General features: G+C 45.0%; 1 long non-coding RNA gene across 1 annotated transcript; it reads left to right on the top strand.

The window, feature by feature from the left end:
• The first annotated feature begins 583 nt into the window (after positions 1 to 583).
• On the top strand, positions 584 to 18,247 carry LOC119850418. The gene is made up of 4 exons (XR_005290846.2): positions 584 to 688; positions 1,438 to 1,534; positions 2,395 to 2,534; positions 17,912 to 18,247. It is a non-coding gene; the product is annotated as an uncharacterized LOC119850418 (long non-coding RNA).
• The last annotated feature ends 717 nt before the right edge of the window (positions 18,248 to 18,964 follow it).

Genomic DNA, 18,964 nt, shown 5'->3' with positions numbered 1-18,964 from the left:
TTATTTAGGAAGTTTTAACAAGTTGGCAAATCATTGCCAGGTAAACAGAGGGAAGATGTGTCATTACAAGAGTGAGCTCATCTCTTTGTTGAGAGAATCTGCAGGAATATAATAATCAGATCTCTCTGTTTAACCAGGGGGCTCCCAGAGTATATAGAATGAGCCTCTTTACATCACCCAGGCCATTTTGTTGCTGATGATTTTATTAAACTGAGAGAAACTACTGACTCCACTCAGATTTATCAAGCCAGGCATGTCTATCAACCTGAATATTAATTAAAAAATGGGACAGGTGTGCTGGGTTTTTTTGCAGGTTAATGTACTTTTGTCTGAGTATTGCATAAGTGGTAACCAGATACCTAAGTATCTTTTTGTCCTCTGTCTGGTTTGCTGGGTATGTAATTGATCCATCAGTTGTTCCATAACAACACCACCCCAATAGTTTTGGAGCCATGTGTGAGGTGGTGCACTCACCCTGCTCTGGATGGGAAAGGGTTAACTTCCTCAGACCTACTGGGCATGCTCCAAGTGTAGCTGCAGTATAAAAGGGAGGAGAGCAGCTCAGTTTGTGTGGACAGCTGAGGTGGAAGGATGTTTGCTCCAGTTGCCTTTCTGGAAAGTGCTGGAGGCTCTGATGGTGGGAACCAGAAATGCTGAAGCCCAGGTGGAGACCCAGACACCCGCGGAGGTCTGTGAGAACCCAGGGTTGTTGGGAGCCATTTGTGCTGAAGGCCCTGGAGGTGCCCAGGGCTTGACTACAAGGGATGAGATAGGAAGTAGCACAGGGAGAGGTGGCAGCTGTATGCATGGGAACAGTCAGTGTGTCTTGGTCTGGATCTCTGCTGACTCAGTGACAGAGACCCTTGCTGCTGATAGGGCTGTGGGCTGGGACATGGTGGAGTAGGGAGGGCCTGGTGGTGGCTCACTTGCCTGACTGGCTGCTGGGCCACTCAGCTCTGAGAGAGGAGGTAGCCATATTGATTCTGGCCATTAGGCCTTATAGCCCTGAGAGTGAGGGCTGCTTTGACTCTGACCAGTAGGCCTTGAGGCCAAGGCCAGTTTGGTGGACTTATTAATGAGGTGCACTCACCCTGCACTAGATGGGCTACCCACACCCTGTCACACTGCCTCTAGTTTGGGACACTTTTATTTTTCAAGTGAGAGGCTATCAGTAATAGCCTAGCCACTACCAGTAGATGAGAGATCAGCTCTTCATTGGGTGTGACCATTTCTGCTAGGAGGTGCCAGGAGGGTCACCAAAGGATCACTATCCAACAATTTGTATTCTCTTCAAATCTCCTATTTTGGCAACGTTTATCCCCATTCCATCTCTCTATGTTTTTACCTTGACTGGTGTGGGATACCACTGAAAGAGTATCTTAAAGAAATTTTCTTGTATTGTGCTACTGACTGAGGTTGCTGATTCTCTTTTTGCAGATCAAAGCCCATTTCTCTGGAGTAATTTGTCTATCCAGTTCCTTTTCCCATTGTGTCACACATGGATGGGGTGAAAGTAACTTTAAAGGACTTACCGGTACGCAGGGCGACTGGGTCTTGGTCAAGGTGGTGGGGGGGAGATGGCTCATGGCCCCCTGAAGGGGTGGGGCTGAGGCCAGACTCCCTCAGCCAGCCCTTCAGCGCTGCCTAGCCTGGGGCTCCAGCAGGAATTTAAAGGGCCTGGCTGGTACCCTGTATTGGCCTATTTTCACCTCTGCATATGGACATATATTTTTTTAGGAAAATGGTTTGCAAAAATGGATATAAACCACTTATAATTGTTTTGCTTCATGATTGACTAGAAGCCATGTTTTCTATAAAAGCTAGTTTTCTGTAGAAAACTGTTTCTCTAGAAAGTTGAGAAACATAATGCCTAACTTGAAGATATTGGTATATTGGGAGACAGGACCAGTTCAAGTTAGTTTTGATTTCTAAAAACATTAGAAAAATGTCTTTGGTGAACAGGCGGCCAACCATATGTATTCCATGACTCCCCAATCTTTAAAACTCTCTGGTTCATGATGTGGGTTGAAATATGGATTATTTGTAAGAGGTACCATTAGCGAGGGAAAATAACTCTCTTTATTTCTAGTTCCATGCTAGACCTGGAGAGTAGCTTTTATTAAAGGACATATAAGTTGCTGGAGGGAGTGACTCTTTTATTGATCCATGGTAACCTAGCTAAGTTGACACTGCTTCAATTGTCTTGTTCAGTATAGACCGTGTATGGCTGGATTAGAGTACGCCCAGTCCACCGCTGTCTGTTTTGATAGTACCAGATGATATTTGGAACAGCTAGTCCACCTTTTTCACTGGGTTGATACAAAGTATCTGATTTCACTCTTGGTCTCTTTGTATTCTGTAAAAATTCTAACATTCTCTGTATTCCTCCTACAGTGTTATCTGGGAGGATTTTAGGAAGATTTTTGAAACAAGAAAGATTCTTGGCAAAACTTTCATTTTGACTGTGGCCTTTCTTCACAACTAAGAAATTCCATACTTCCTCCAGCACTCCACATCTTTTTAACTTTGAAGTAGTAAGTGGTTTCACATTTAAATCAAATAGCTCTTCTAGGTTTTTTTTTTTTTTTAGATTTGAATTTCCAGGTATCTTACAGACTTTGTGGTCCTTTTGTACCCAGATATTTTCTGGAAGGATTACTTCTCCTAGTCTAGCAAATTTATGGCTCGCCTTACAGATTTGTCATAATTTACTTAAGTCAGATGTTTTCACAAAGTCATGGATTTCTTTAGATAGTATTTGTATCTAATATACCATCAGCATATATGGCTATTTATTTGTATTACTGTAGCACCTAGCAGCCCTAGTCATAGGTGCTGACTCGGTAGGTGTTGCAGGGCTGGAGCACCCATGGGGGAAAAAAATTAGTGGGTGCTTAGCACCCACTGGCAGCCAGTTTCCCCCGCTCCCTCCCAGCACCCCCTGTCCATTGCAATCAGATGTTTCATGGCATGCAGGAGATGCTGGGAGGGGAAGGAGCAGGAATGGGGCACACTGAGGGGGGAGGGTGGAACTGGGCAGGAAGAGACAGGGTGGGGACTTGGGAAAAGGGGTGGGGTGTTGGTGGGACCTGGGGCAGAGCAGGAGGTTGAGCACTTCACAGGCCTGGAGGAAGCCGGTGCCTATGGCCCCAGTTATGGAGCAAGACCCCATTGTGCTAGATGCTGTATAAACCTAAAGAAACACCCTGCCCCAAAGAGTTGCAGTCCAAGTATAGGAAAAGAGACAAGAGATGGATATAGACGGACATGGGAGTACAAGGGAACAATATTGGTCAGCAGCATGGGTAGTGATCACAGCACACCAGCTGCCAAGCTATTTTCTGATGTGTTCCTGTACATTTAATTCCTGCAATAAATTCATGGTTCCTTATCCTCTGTGCCAAAGGCTCCATGCCCAATGCAAAAAGTAAAGGAGACAATGGACACCCCTGCCTAGTCCCTCTGTGTAATTCAAATGGGGGAGATTTAACCCTTTTAACTTGACCAGCTGCTTTTGGGATGGTGGAAAGAGCATTTGTCCATTTAAGGAACTGGGAGCCAATGTCCATATCGGACAAAACATTTTCATCCAAAGCTTTCTTTGTGTCAAGTGATAGCAAAGACATGCATCTCTTTTTGAGCTGGAACTATGAATGAGTCCAAATACAGCACTCTAAGACTAAACAAGTGTCAGCTAATATTTGTAATGAATCCAGTTTATTCTGGGTTTATATGAACTGAAAGCATGGAGTGCAATGGATTAGCTAGTATTTTTGCTAAAATTTTTATATCATGATTTCACTTGTAAGCATAGCTGGCTGGTGAAAATCTTCTTGGGGCAGGGTGTGCTTAGCCAGTCCTGCACTCACCCTGCAGCAGCCTGCAGGCTCTTGCTGCTTACAGATTCAAGTTGACTTGATGCCTGTCTGTGTGCTGAAAGGGCCCTGCTCCCATGATGCCCTGCTCCGTTTCAGGCTCTGGTACCACTGGCCATGGGGCTTCACCTGCCGAGCTTGGCATGCAGTGGGATTGCTCATAAAATGAAAAGGCAGAGATAGATGGGAGAGTGAGCTAAGCCCCATCTAGCGCTAGCTACCAGCTGCCTATGCCTACAAGAGCTGCATGAGAGAAGGTCATTTCCAACTTCGGGGGAAACAACAGTAGTGTCTTTCATAGACTGTAGAAGCTCCTTTCCTAACCAAATGATATTAAATGTACCCCTTAAGGGATTGACTAATTGCACTTTTAAATACTTTAAATACCTTAAAATTCTACTGGAAAGCCATTAGGTCCTGGCACTTTACCACTTTTCATACTCACTATTGGCTATAAGATTTCTTTGTCTATTATTTCTTTAGCTAATGTTTCTTTATCAATTTCATGCATCTTTGGGAAGCCTGCTACCTCCAGATATTTTGAATCACTTCAAAGCTCAGAGTATGTATAGTACAGAGGGGTTTATGATAAGCAGCAAAAGTAGCACATTTCTCTCGGGTGTTTTTTAACTGGTAGAATAATGTGTTGCACTTGTGACCCTTTAAGCTATTGGCTCAATAGTTTATCACTTATTTCTGTTTTCATAAAACATCTGTCTTATCTACCAAAGGGCTATTTCAGTTGTCTGTCATCAACATAGTCAGTTTTCCCCTTATACTAGTTATACTTGTGGTTTTTAAAAATCTCTTGTACTTTTTCTGAGCTTTCTTTTTTCAAATGAGAGGCTTTGCAACTGACCCCTAAATACTGCTTTTCCTGCCTCCCATAGAGGAGCTCTTTATATTGTTTTTAGCATTAATTTGAAAATATTTCTGTGATGGGATATACAAACTAGGCTGGAGGGGTTCAAGGACAGTACTACTGGGGCCATGCAGAGAATGCTTCAACTGGAGATAGGGTTGAAAAGGGAGCAACCCAGCTCAGAAGAGGAGGAGAGGTAGGAGGGAAGGCTCCTGACCAAAGTGCTGGAGAAGTCTCCTTGGGGGACAGGACTATACACTGAGCCCAGCTTGGGCTGATGGTTTGGGTGGCTGACTTTGTCTTTTTTCCCTCAGCTTCTGGTCCCACAAGGTAACAGTAGGAAGTGACTCAGGGAGGGTAACCTAGAGGACCCCAAGGGAGGCCAAATGCTGTTGACCCTGCTAGGGCCCTGGGTTATGGCCTGGTAGAATGGATGGGCCGAGGCTCCCCTACCACAGCTCCCACTACTAAAAGGGGAGGTGGGTGGTTCTCAACCAGGGGTATATTACCCTTGGGGGTACAAGGAGGTCTTTTAGGGGGTACTTCACTCATCTAGATATCTGCTTAGTTTTACAACCAGCTATATCAAAAGCACTAGCAAAGTCAGTACAAACTAAAACTTCATATAGACTAAATGAGAGCCAGCATTATTTTCAGTAATAGTGTGCTGTGATACTTTTGTATTTTTATCTCTGATCTTGTAAGCAAGTAGTTCTTAAGTGAGGTGAACTTCGGGGGAATATTCAAGACTAATCTGACTCCTGAAATGGGACAGTAGTCTAGAAAGGTTGAGAACCACTGCACTAGGCCACTCAGACCACCAAGGTCTCTATTACAATTGGACAATGTCTTCCTGCAACCTAATCTTTATTTGGGAGAAGCAAAGAACTAACTTTCCAAAAAGGTGATATTTGGGATCCAGCTATCAAATAGTGCTTCCAATACGTGATTTGATCATATAAAAATGCCAATTTCTGCAGATCTTGCCTGCTTCAATAAGGATTTAGAGATTAACATGAAATCTCTCCTAGTTATATAAATGTACAGTCTCTTTCCACTGGGTGCAGTTCTTTCCATCAATCTGAGGGTTGAATTGTTGGTGTATAGAAAGGTGAATGTCACCTGTTTCCTTAACTATTCTTTTTCTTTTTTCATCAGATCGGTCCCAGTAAGGAACCAGTGTACAATAAAGACTAAGATTTATTTGGGCATAAGCTTTTGTGGGGGGGGAAAACCCCCCCACTTCTTCAGATGTATGGAGTTGCATCTGAAGAAGTGGGATTTTTTACCCACAAAAGCTTATGCCCAAATAAATCTTAGTCTTTAAGGTGCCACCGGACTCCTTGTTTTTATGGTTACAGACTAACACGGCTACCCTCTGATACAGTGTACAATAGAAACTTCCTCCTAGAATAATTCCCCCTCCAGAGTGTTTACAGTATTTTCCTAGGTTTTTTTTTTTCCTCCCCCACTCTTACTTGACTGGGAACATACACTGAGATCACTGCTGTTATTAACCAAGCAGTTGTGCCCTTTAACAAGAGAAACTGTCCTTCCTTATCCTTGCATTGATTTGTTAATCTTAAAAGGTACAATATGCCCTCTCCTCTCTTTTTATTTGGCTGAAGCAAAAGATGTCTGCTGAAACCAATTGCCTTTGTCCCTCCTGAAAGAGTTTCTTGAAGGAAAATAGTCCGGAGGGAAGGAGTTGAGTGTTTTGTTTTTGGCCAGGGCTTTTTTTTCCTTTTAATTACATTATTTATTTATCTCTTTGACCATTCAAAGAATTTCTTTAAAGGGAAGAGCCATTGAGAATAACTACTTGGCTTACTGAAAAGCTTGAAAGCTGTGTGGTTCTTTGGCTGTTTGGCATGGACTCTTGTGTGGCCAGTGTCTTTCACAATTGCGTGCTTGAATATAGCTGCAGATTTATTTTTATTTTTTTAATATAAACATCAAGCCACTTCCTGTATTGTTTCCCTCCCTTCTCCTGTATCCCCTTAATTTAAATCCAAAACCAAAATAGCACTTAAATCAGTCCCAAAATGACTGGGCATTGTTTAGTCCTAAACCCCTGTATTCTCCCCATGAACACTTTGACTACTTACTTCAGTTGCATTGCAAGAGATGTTCTTCACTCATGGGACCTCAGCCCTGGCCCTTAGGGATATATTGCCATCTGATCACTTGAGTTACATGGAGAGGATTTACATAGAACTACAGGCCCCTCCCCCTTCTTCCCTTATCTATTTTATCCAAACTCCATCATTGGAACTCTCCCATTCTTTCCCTCATTATTATCCTTTTTTTTTTTTAAATACAGAACACAGCTATCAGAATTATGCCCGCTCCAATTAAACTAAACTTCAGACTATTTTCTTTATAACCAACATAGTTATGTTGGACTTTAAGGCCAGAAGGGACCATCATGATCATCTAGTCTGCTGATGATGACGTAACAGGCCAAGAAATCGGACTGTAAATAAGGATTAGGTGGAGGGAATAGCACCCTATGGACTCTGTCCACTTTCACCTCTTCCAGAGAGCTCTGCAATTGAAGTTTGGATTTGATCCTTCAGCATTTTTTTTAAGCAACCCATTTATTGTAATGTTTCTGCTTACTCCCTTTTCTATATTATCTAATTTAACTTGCATCTCTCTGCTCTAGCAGTGCCATGCACCTCAGCCTCTTTCTCTTGCATGTTTCTCTTTGGCCGGTTTCTAGAATATTGACTCAGACTTCCAGATTATTGACTTTCTCCTCTTCTGCTGGAGTTTTGGACATGAGATCGTTTCTCTGTGTCTTAAACTCAGAGGTCAGCTCCCTTAGGTCTGCCGTGGTGGCCAGCTGCAGTATTGCCAACTTCATGTGATCAAAAATGAGTCCTTCCACCCTCCATCATGATTTCCATAAAAATCGCAAGATCTTCTAAAATAAATTTGTGGGGTTTCTTAATTACCTTCTGGTTTTGATGCTTTAGGGGGAAATCTGCCTGCCCCAAAGTGAGAGATTTCAGGGTGGAAAATCCAGCTTTAAATATGTGAGAATTTGTCCTTTCCCCAGCTGCTCAGAGGGGATTTCCTTGACCACCCCAGCATGGGACCGCTGCCATTCTACCCCACTCCATTTCCAACTCCTGTCTCTCTCCCCTTCACCCCCCTCAGGCTTCCTCTTGTGTTGCTTCAGTCACCCTCCTGCCCCTCACGTTACCCCATTCCCATGGTCTCCTGCTGGAGATGACACCTGGTTGGTTTTTGTACTGTCTTGCTGGTGGCCAGTGAAAACACTTAATATGCCAGGTTTTTTCACTTGGGACCAACATTCCTTATAGCTGTGCAACTGCATATATGTGCAGGCTATCTTGTAACTACCAGATGTCATGGGAGCACAGTGAGCACTTGGGTCCTGCTCAGAAGGCTGGGCCCTCAACCGGCCAAAACCCCTGTGGCTTCCCTCTGCACCAGGGACCTTGTTAGACCTTTGTCTGCTAGACTGATGAGTCCATTATCAAATATTTGTTCCCTATGTAAGTACTTAGACTGCAATCATGCCACCCCTCAATCTTTTTGGTTAGCTAGATTCAAGGAGCTCAATAACTATAAGGCAGGCTTTTGAATCCTTTAACCATTCTTATGGCTCTTCTTTGAACCCCCTCCAATTTATCAACATCCTTCAATTGTGGATACCGGTCTGGGGCATGGTGTTCCAGAAGTAGTCACCCCAGTGCCAAATTGTCACATTTTGGGGTTTCAGACCAGTGAGAAGTGGTGTCACCACACTTCCTGTAACCTCAAGTGCCTTTAAAACATGCTGCTGTAGTGGTTCCCTGTCTGGATGCTCCCATCCAACCTACAAGTATGCACTGAATCTGTCTGTTAAGCATCCCTGTGTTAAGCATAAGTAAAAGGGACTTGGCCACTGTTGTAGACAGCTCAGTAGAGACTTTTGTTCAATGTATACCTGCAGTCAAGAAAGCTAACCTTAGACTATTGAGTAGCCTGGTGCTTGGCACAACCTCCTTGGAGGTAGAAGACCTGGGATCAAGTCCCTAGCCCATATCAGGGATTCAAAACTGGGTAGTAGGCCAGGTCATGGACAGATGCCAGCCAGCCAAGTTCCTGTTCTGGTTCCTCCAGTTGTCTTTTGCAGTAAGGGTGCTCTGAGAATGCTTTCTGGATCAGGCTATGCCAGTTAGATAGGGAGAGGAATACCTCAGCTGAGGTTGCTCCAGGGTTTAGTTGGGAGCTAGACTTCAGTGGCTTTCTGCATGTCCACTGTCTGGAGTGTCTCAAGCATGTGCGTACCAACCTCAAGGCAGACTGCTACAAATCAGGGTACAAACCTCAAACTGGTTGTTGTATTTACGTTTCACCAATCAAGCATCAAGTGTGAACTCCTCAAACACTACACCAGCCTTAACGTGGAGTCACTGACAGTCCTCTTGAGTACTTCAGTCTATCTTGCCACCTAGACAAGCTTATCTTTGTGGTAGATGGTCCCTTACACCAAAAATCACAATAATATTCAGGTTATTCCTAATTCCAAAGGACCAGTCACTTACCCCAGGTCAGTTGCACCTCAGATTGCATGCTAAAGACAATGCTCTCAGCCAGTCCTATAATTTAATTAAAGATGTATTTGTGATGGGCTGGACCCTCTGGGGTGTCACCTGGTGTGTTGGGATGCCACTGAGTCAGACTATTCTGCTAGCCTGGGCCCCCTTTTACCTGGTATTGCTGGGATAGGCATCCCAGCCAAGCACACAGGCAGGGCCACACCCAGCTGCACAAACAGACAGAGATCTGCTTGCTACAGCACCCAGATGTCCATCCCTTCCCCCTTGGAGTACAAACCCAAAACTATATGAAATTTGCCTCTTCCCTCAGTGTGGAGTAGGGTGTACACAACTTAGTTAGAAATCATATAAACTAGGTTATATTATAAACCAGAAATAAATGTATTAACTATAACAGGTGTATTTTAAGTAGTTAAGGAGGTAGTAGACAGAACAAGGCAGATTACTAAGAAGACAAAACAGAGCACGCAAACTAAGCTTAATACACTAAAGAAACTGGTTACATGCAAGGTCTCACCCTAAATGTGGTTCTAATCATCTTCACAGGCCTGACACCCAGTTTTTTTTTCCCCAGTTCAGTCTTAATTGTTTCCTGCTGTCATCTTGGGTGGGGTAACGGGAGAATTGATGACCTGGATTATCTCACTTCCCCACCCTTAAATAGGATTTGCATAAAGTGGGAGTCCTTTGTTTCCTAGTTTGACACACCCTGCCACTTCTCGTGGAAAAGTACAGAATTCAGGATGGGTTCCAGTATTGGGTGACATGGTCACCTGCCTCTGTAGGGCCCCTGTAGCCGTTCTTCACAGGCTGACCCACAGGTTACAGGAAGACTAAGCTCTTTTACAGTCCATTGTGTCTTGCTCAGGGGCCATCAGCACTGTCAGGCTTTTTCATAGTTGTACCTTAAGTGTTAGCAGGGGGCGTCACCCAAAGTAGCATAGTTTGAAATACAGATATATAGTCAATATTCCTATCTTCAGATACAGAAGTGATACATGGATACAAATAGGATAGTCATATTCAGTAAATTATAACTCTTACAAGGCATCATTTGAAAGGTTATCTTGCATAAAGCATATCTTAGTTATGTCATATTCCTACCACAAGCATATTTTCATAAAGAATACAAGTTCCAAAAGGTGGTAGAAGCTTCTATAATAAACAATCTCTGCCTGTCCATTAGGGCTAACCCAGGCTAAGCAGCTGGGGATCTCTTGCTTAGGCTTAGAAATCTTGCCCTCCTACAGTCCGAGCAGCACAGAGATCCTGTTTCTTCCCAGAGATTTTTTACTCCCTTTTTCCCAGAGCTGAAGCTGATGGGATTAGTTCACTAGCAGGTCTCCCCTTTGGAGATGGGGAGGAAAGGCAGTTAACAAAGTCTTTGTTCTTTGATATTTCACAATGGCTCATTTGGTTTAGGTGGGCCTTCCTGGTGGGCAGGTCCTACCACCTTCTGTAGGAAGTCCTGCATTTTACATTAGTCAATGTTTCTTTCCTGTTTTGAGTTACACAGTTACCGAGGTTTACAATGCAAACGTGCCATATAATCTTATAACATCTGTACCCTATGTAATAAGTGAGATTAATACATGCAGCATCCTACAAGCATTTCATAAAGTCTAAACACATTTTCATAAACTTAACATCTTTTAACAATACTAGTTTAATACAGGTAATACAATACCTGGACTAGTTTCCAGGTACGTATTGGTCAGCATTCATTAATTGAGGCCTAGGGACCTTGGCAAGCGCTGGCACCTGGTCTGCCAGTATCACACCCACCAGGAGGAATTTAGGTCTTTATGGGTTAACCCCAACTCAGCTGCCACCTTTTGGATCTGTCGTTCCTAAATGTTGGACTTATGTGCCTAAAGTAGCAGTTATATGCCTAAGACCCTTTGGGGAATCTACCCCTACATCTCACAAAGGATACTGCAGGATTAAAGAGGGTTCAGAGAATTATGGTAAAAATGACCAACAGCCTGGACGAACTCTTACATGAAAAGAGATTGGAAAGACTGGGATCATTTACTTTAGAAAGGGGGTGAATAAGAAGTGACGTGATAAAAGTATGTAAAATAATAAATAGTTTAGAGAAGGTAGATGGGGAGCGTTTGATCACCCCATCTCATAGCACATAAGGAAGGGGACATTCAGTGAAATTAAAAGGAAATACATTATCACATGTATATTTTTAGACTGTGGAACTCATTGCCATGGAAAGTAATTGAGATCAAAAATATTCAATTGGACATTTATATGGCTCAAGAATATCCAGAATTAACATTTTGGAAGGAACGTGCCAACTACCTGAGAGGGAGCTTCTGCAAGGGCACCATAACAGAATTTTTCAAACTCTGTGTGTGTGTGTGTTTGCCCTTATCCATCTGCCTCTTACCCATGTCTCTAGCACATCCCTCTTCTGCATCATCGTATCCTCCTTCTCTTCCCCCCCCCCCCCCGCTTCATTTGCTCCATTTCCAAATCCTTATTAACTTCACTTATCTATGGTTCCCACCAGCTCTACCTCCCCCTCTGCATCCCAATCTCCCCCCTCCTACCATCAGCATAAATCCAGATCCCACAATCACATCTTCCTCTGCCTGATGACATTTGCCCCAACACTGGCCCTCCAAGCATCCCCACCCTCTCCCCCTTCCACACGTAACCCCGCCACCACCTCCACCCCTCTCATGCTGTCATCCCTAACCTGACACCAGTTACCATCTTTTCTTCCTCCATCACTCCTCCCCTTCTCTTCCTGTCTCTGGAATACTCGCTGCATCTCTAAAAAGATCTCAGCCATCTATGACGTCTTCATATCTAACTCCTGACAGCTCCTGGCTCTCTGACACCTGGGTTCCTTTTTCTGACACTGCCTCTGCAGCTTCCCTCTCTTATGGAGGCTTCTCCTGGTCTCACACCCACTGCCCTGTATCACGCTGTAATTGGGATGCTGGGTTTCTCTTCTCCCATTTCCTTCCACATTTTTGTTCCATATTTGTACATCACCAAACACAATGGGCCCTTGGTCCATGACTAGGGTTCCTATGTGCCACGATAACATTATTATTACTTATTTGTATTAAAAAATAAACCTCACGTTTCAGGGCTTAAGCCAATTCAAATATCAGAGCTCACGAGGCGGTCTAATGTGGGGTAGCCGATTATCCTGTATCTGGCAATGGCAGGGTTCTTGCCCCTTCCACTGAAGCATCTGGTACTGGCCACTGTCAGAGACAGGATGCTGGACTAAATTGACCTGGGGTCTGACTACTTATGGCAATTCCTATGTTCCAGTGTAAAACCTGTTTTAAGTGAGATCAGAATCAGGTACACGGGAAGGACAAACGCTGTGCATTGCTATCTGCATGTGCACTTCTTCCAGCTTCCCGTCCATCACCAGTCTCTGCTCTGATGGTCTCTACTCCTTGTCCTGTGCTTATCATACTGGGGAAGAAAGAGAAATCCAAAATTGAAACAAACTTAATCCCCGATTCTGCTGGTGCAGGGCTCAGCTTGCACGAAGCTCTTTGCAGAAGGAGGGCCTAAGGGAGCTCCCCCAAGAGTACTTTTCTTCCTCCTCTCTCTCAGCACACAGACAGTTGTCATTTCCAGTTATGTTCCCAGTCTAATTTAGACTGGAAGCTCCTCGGGGCACAGAGAGATCACTCTACTCTGTCATTTGTCTTCCAGCGTGACTTCAGCTGCACACCAATCATGCTATAGAAATAACAAATCATAACAAAAGTGATTAGCAATCATTTGTGAGATGTACATTTAACACTGTCAAGGAGAAGCAGGTAATGGTGTTTTCAAGGGATGGTTATGTAGAGCTGAAAACATGATGGGAAAGCTCCCTTCTCCCCCATTTAGTAGTTTGAGGAGAATAATTTGATTGAAAGGGAAATCCCTTAATCTCCAGATATAAATCAACAGAATAGCAGAATTGCTAAAGACAGAATATCATATAGGCATGTACTGTATGTCTCTTTCCTTATTTAATCAAACATGGGCCCTCAAGCTGTTACCGTATTTATGAAAAGGTAACTCAAGGCTGCACAGACTGCATCATAACAAACAGACCTAGTTTAAAGGCAGGGCTCATGAGACTTGACTGTAGAGGGACCCTGTGGGCCTGATCCTTGATTCCCAAATTAAAGCTGAGGGTGTTGAAAACTGGGCAGGATTGGACTCTTAGGTTTTAACTACTTCAGAGCTCACAAGTGACTTGCATGTTAATGGTTGGATCCACACTTTGAACTAGAAGACAGTTGACCTGTTGGAGGCAGTTCCATACCCACTCACTGAATCGTTGGCTTCCTGCTGTAGAATGGTTCTGCTAGGGGTGGCCTGTTAGAGAGAGGTGCTATGTGAACAGCTGCTCTTGTAGTGCTTTCCAGGAATCTTTGGCCCATCAGATGACTCAGGTGATGGTGAGTGACCCAAGATCGCATACTTCCTGGCTCAAAGAGGGATTGTTGAATCTGCTGGGCCCTGGAAAGACAGCACCAGGCGACTATCAAAGTGGGAAGAAAAGTAAGGGAACCATCTAAAGAGACTAAACCAAAGGAAAGAGAAGAAATAGTTCTGGGTTCTTGCACAGGGGAGTCACATAAGAAACAAAAGAGAGGGTCTGTTTTTAGCATTTCCCCCTATAAAGCAAGGAGCAGAGCCCTCTCCTTAAGCTAAAGCATCAGGGAGCTTTGATTTAAAGTAGGGCCCTCCAGAAGTGACACTAAACATAGATAGAGAGAAAAGGAAAAAGGGCCACTAATGTTTCTGGGGAGGATGGATATGCCAGACTAGGGTTGTCGCTGCAATGTCCTGAGCATAACCTTGAACAGCCACCAAAGACAATCCATGCTAGGTTTTACCAGTTCATGCTGGGTCAGGCATTCGTGAGTTTAGGGAGTGCTGCATGCACAACTGGATTCATGCTGTGCAGATGAGAACAATACAGCTCATAGTTGTATATTTTCCTGCTGAATCTCAGTGCCCTCTAACCAGGGATAAATGTACTAGATTCTCTAGATGTATGCTGAGGTATGGAACCCTCTGCTCAATCCTGCTCCTTTTACAGTCAATAATAAAACTCCAGTAGGCTTCAATGGGAGCAAGATAGGACCCAATGGAATTAGGAAGCCCAGCTCTGAGTTTACAGAGGAGCATTGTACACAATGGGGTTAGGAAGCCCAGGTCAGAGTGTATGTGTAGACATGGCACACACCTATAATAGGAAGTCCTAAAGAGGGAATAAAGGGAGGACCAATCTGCAAGTGGCTGTCATTACCTCACACTCAATTTTCATGAAAAGAAAGTGACTGGAAATCTATATCCTGGGTTTGGTCAGTGGGGCTACATATCAAAGAAACAGGTGTAATTCATATCAGGGGGAGCCAAAATAAAGCTCCGGAGCTAAAGGCAGCCTACCACATTCTACAAAGAGGGCCTTCAGCTGTCTTCACCTTTAATGTGGAAAGGTGGATCTTGGAAATTAGAAGTTCCAGCATGCACTGCAGTATGGATGTTTACATTATGGTTGACTATTGGATGCTGGGACATGTTGCCTCTATTGGTCACACTGACAATATTAAAGATGCGTAGTAACTGCCAGCCTTTTCTCTCAGGGATTATGGTGAGTTGCCAATGCCACCACTTGGTTGGGCAAAGTTTGAGCTCAGTGCAGCACAAATGGCCTGATTCTTGTTTGGCAAGCAATGGGTTAAAAGGTTGGCCTTGAAGGACTCTTACTTTCCCCTTTTTTAAACTCCAGTTTGGAACTTGGCAAAACAAAATGAAGTGCCCCTGGAGCCAAATCCAGGGCTGGCCTGATGGTCAGAGACACTTATTTCCCCAAACCAATGCCACTGTAACCCACTGTTCAGTCTCTGTTACATGTCACCCTTTAGGGGCTAGTCCATAGTGGGTCAGAGTCTACACAGGAACATAGGAATTGCCACAATGGATTAGATCAAGGTCCTTCTGATCCAGCAGATCAGACAGTGGCCAATGCCTGATGCTTTAGAGGGCAAGGTGTAAGATCCCCACAATAGTGAGCTGTGAGATACCTTCCCCCACACATTAGGGCTCATCCTGTCTTTTTAATAGTTAGAGATTGGCTTAAACCAGGAGTGGGGAACTTTTTTCTATCGGGGCCACTGACCCACAGAAAAAATAAGTTGCAGGCCACACACAGCCCCATGGGGGAGCATGGAGGCTGGGAGCTTTCCTCCTCACAGGGTGAGCTGGCGCTCGCTGCTCCAGCCCTGCGGGGGTGGGGGTGCAGAAGCTTGGGGCTTCCCCTGAGGTGGGGCAGAAATGTGGGGTTCAGGGTGCAGGAGGGGCTCCAAGCTGGGGCAGGGGGCTGGCATGCAGGAGGGGGTGAGGGCTCTGGCTGGGGGAGCTGGCTCTGGGGTGGGGCTGGGGATGAAGGGTTTGGGGTGCAGGAGGGGCTCTGGGCTGGGGCCAAGGGGATTGGAGTGCAGGAATAGGCTCAGGGCTGGGGCAGGGGGTTGGGGTGCGGGAGGAGGTGTGGGGTGCAGGATCTGGGAGGGAGTTTGGGTATGGAAGGGAGCTCAGATCTGGGGCAGTGGGTTGGGGTGTGGGTGCAGGCTCCAGGAGGAAGTTTGGGTGTGGGAGGAGGCTCAGGGCTGGGGCAGCAGGTTGGGAGGCGGGTGGGGGTGTGGAGTCTGGGAGGGAATTAGGGTACAGAAGTGGGTTCCAACCTGGGGCAGGAGGTTCGGGGTGTGGGCTCTGGCTTGGCAGCGCTTACTGCAGGCAGCTCCCAGTTGGTGACGCAGCGGGGCTAAGGCAGGCTCCCTGCTTGCCCAGGCTCTGCGCTGCTCCGAGAAGTGCCCACCATATCCAGCCACTAGGTGAAGGGGCCAGGGGGCTCTGTGCGGTGCCTTGGTTCCCAGTCAATGGGAGGTGCAGAGCAGGGGGCTGGGGCAGCACGCAGAGCTTCCCTAATCACCCCTGCACCTAGGGGCTGCAGGGACGTGCTGACCAGATTTTTAATGTCCTGGCAACCCTCTCCCTGCAGCGGGGCGAGCTGGCGCTCACTGCTTCAACCCCACCAGGGGGCGTCAAGGCTCGAGACTTCCAGCCTGAGGTGCGGAGACTTGCCACGGGCCAGATGACATGAAGCAGGACACCGGCTCTGGCCTGGGGGCTGGAGGTTCCCCACCCCTTGCTTAAACCTTGAAACATGAAGTTTAATATCCCTTCCAAAATTTTGTTATAATTAATTCTGGTTGTGATGGGTTCAGTCACAGAGACCCCCTTGGGACTGTCACCTGATGTGCTGAGACTACTTCTGAGCCCGTTTTCTCTGCCAGTTTGGACCTTCAGAACCCTGTCTTGTTGAGCCAGATATGCTAATCTGCTGCAACACAGTCTGACCCACACCCCCCAAAGCTGCAGACTTAACTGAAAATGGCTTACAAGTCCTCCTGTCTCTTGCACCCAGACACCCAGCTCCCAATGGGATCCAAATCCCCAATGAATCCATTTTACTCTGTATAAAGCTTACACAGAGCAAACTCATAAATTGTCTGCCCTCTATCACTGATAGAGAGATATGCATAGCTGTTTGCTCCCTCAGGTATTAATTACTTACTCTGAGTTAATTAATAAGCAGAAGTGATTTTATTAAATATAAAAAGTAGGATTTAAGTGGTTCCAAGTAATAACAGATGGAACAAAGTAAGTTACCAAGCAAAATAAAGCAAAAACACACAAGTCTAAGAAACTGAATACAGGTAAATCTCATCCTGAGAGATGTTCCAATAAGCTTCTTTCACAGACTAGACTCCTTCTTAGTCTGGGCTTAATCCTTTCCCCAGTACAGGTTTTGTTAGTTCCAGCTCAGGTGATAACTAGGTGATTTCTCATGACTGGAACCTCCTTTGTTCAGTTCCACCCCTTCTATGGCTTTGGCACAAGGCAGGAATCTTTTGGCTCTCTGGGTCCCCATCCTTCCTTCTAAATAGAAAAGCATCAGGTTTAAGATGGATTCCAGTACCATGGTCACATGTGCTGGGAGACCTGAAGCCTTCATTCTTCCTGGCCTGACTCACAGGAAGGCTTGCAGGTAATCAGAGCCATTTACAACCAATTGTCCTAGTTGATGGGAGCTATCAAGATTCCAAACCACCATTAATGGCCCACACTTTGCATAATTACAATAGGACCTCAGAGTTATATTTCATAGTTCTAGTTTCACATACAATAATGATACATGTATAGAAATAGGATGACCACACTCAGTAGATTATAAACTTTGTAATGATACCTTACAAGAGATTTTTACATGAAGCATATTCGTTAAATTATATTCACACTCATTAGCATATTTTCATAAAATCATACGGAGTGCAACGTCACAATGGTAACTCTGGCTATTCTCATTATCCATATATATGTCCAATCCCTTTTTGAATCTTGCTATGTTTTTGGCCTCAACAACTTTCTGTGGCAATGAGTTCCACAGTCTAACTATATGTAGGGTAAAAAAAAAATGTCCTTTTCTCAGTTTTGGATTTGCCATCTTTTAATTTAATTGACTGTCCTCTTGTTCTTGTCTTACTTAGCTCAAGTGGATGGAGGCTTATGCTTCTAGCACTGAAAGGCCAGGCCATGACTCATGATGACAGGCTGTCATTAAGCCATCCTGATGGTAACAGATGACCTCCTCCTCTCAAGATTGGGGCCAGCTATTTTAGCGAGATGTGTCCTCTTCCCTGTCCTTTAATACCAGCCTGATGATGAGGCCCGCCCACCACAATCATTTTCCCTTACAGACCTTTTAGTCAGTCATCTATACTTCCTGAGAGATTACCCATTCCCACTTTCTACTGATGAAACCCCACAATCTCACCAAGCACCCTAGCCCACGTCTTCTCTTCCCTTCCACCCCCATATCCCTAAGCCCCCCAGATCTCTCCCTGCCCTCATGTTGCCACCTCTGATGTACAAAAAAACCCAGGATATTAGGGATGAGCCTGAGCCTATAAAACCAGACAACTGGAGTGTGTACTGAGCACCCTTACAGATTTCCTGGCACAGCTACCTCAAGAAGATACAATGCTGGGAAAATCTAGGCAAGTGGTAGCCCTACCCTGCCCGTATAGCCCTATGGCTCCTGGTTTTGCTCCCCATGCTATGGGACCCTAAGAGCTTTTCTCTACCAGAAGGTTTTATCGTTTTAACTAGTCTAGCATGATGATGCGCCTTGTGTGGATGCTGTTATACTGGCATAAAAGTGCTTATACTGGTATAGCTTGTTTGGAAAGGGGAATAAGCTATACCGCTATAAGGCACCTTTACACCAGTACAACTGTGTCCACACTAGGGCTTATACCAGTGTAACTCTTATCAGTAAAAAAATCATCCCTCCCTGCCCTAGCTATACCAGCCTCACTTCTGTATTGCAGCTAGGGTGACCAGACAGCAAACGTTAAAAATCAGGACGGGGTGGGTGGTAATAGGAGCCTATATAAGAAAACAGACCCAAAAATCAAGACTGTCCCTATAAAATCAGGACATCTGGTCACCCTAATTGTAGCCCAGCCTCTCCAGCCAGATCCACTGCCCCATTCTCTCCAGACCCCTCCCCTTAGCCAATGCCCTCCAGACCGCTGAGA

The sequence above is a fragment of the Dermochelys coriacea genome, chromosome 2 (assembly GCF_009764565.3).
Source record: "Dermochelys coriacea isolate rDerCor1 chromosome 2, rDerCor1.pri.v4, whole genome shotgun sequence".
Classification (NCBI taxonomy): domain Eukaryota; kingdom Metazoa; phylum Chordata; order Testudines; family Dermochelyidae; genus Dermochelys; species Dermochelys coriacea.
Note: the sequence above shows the minus strand (reverse complement) of the source record. Positions and strands in the feature narration are given on the sequence as shown.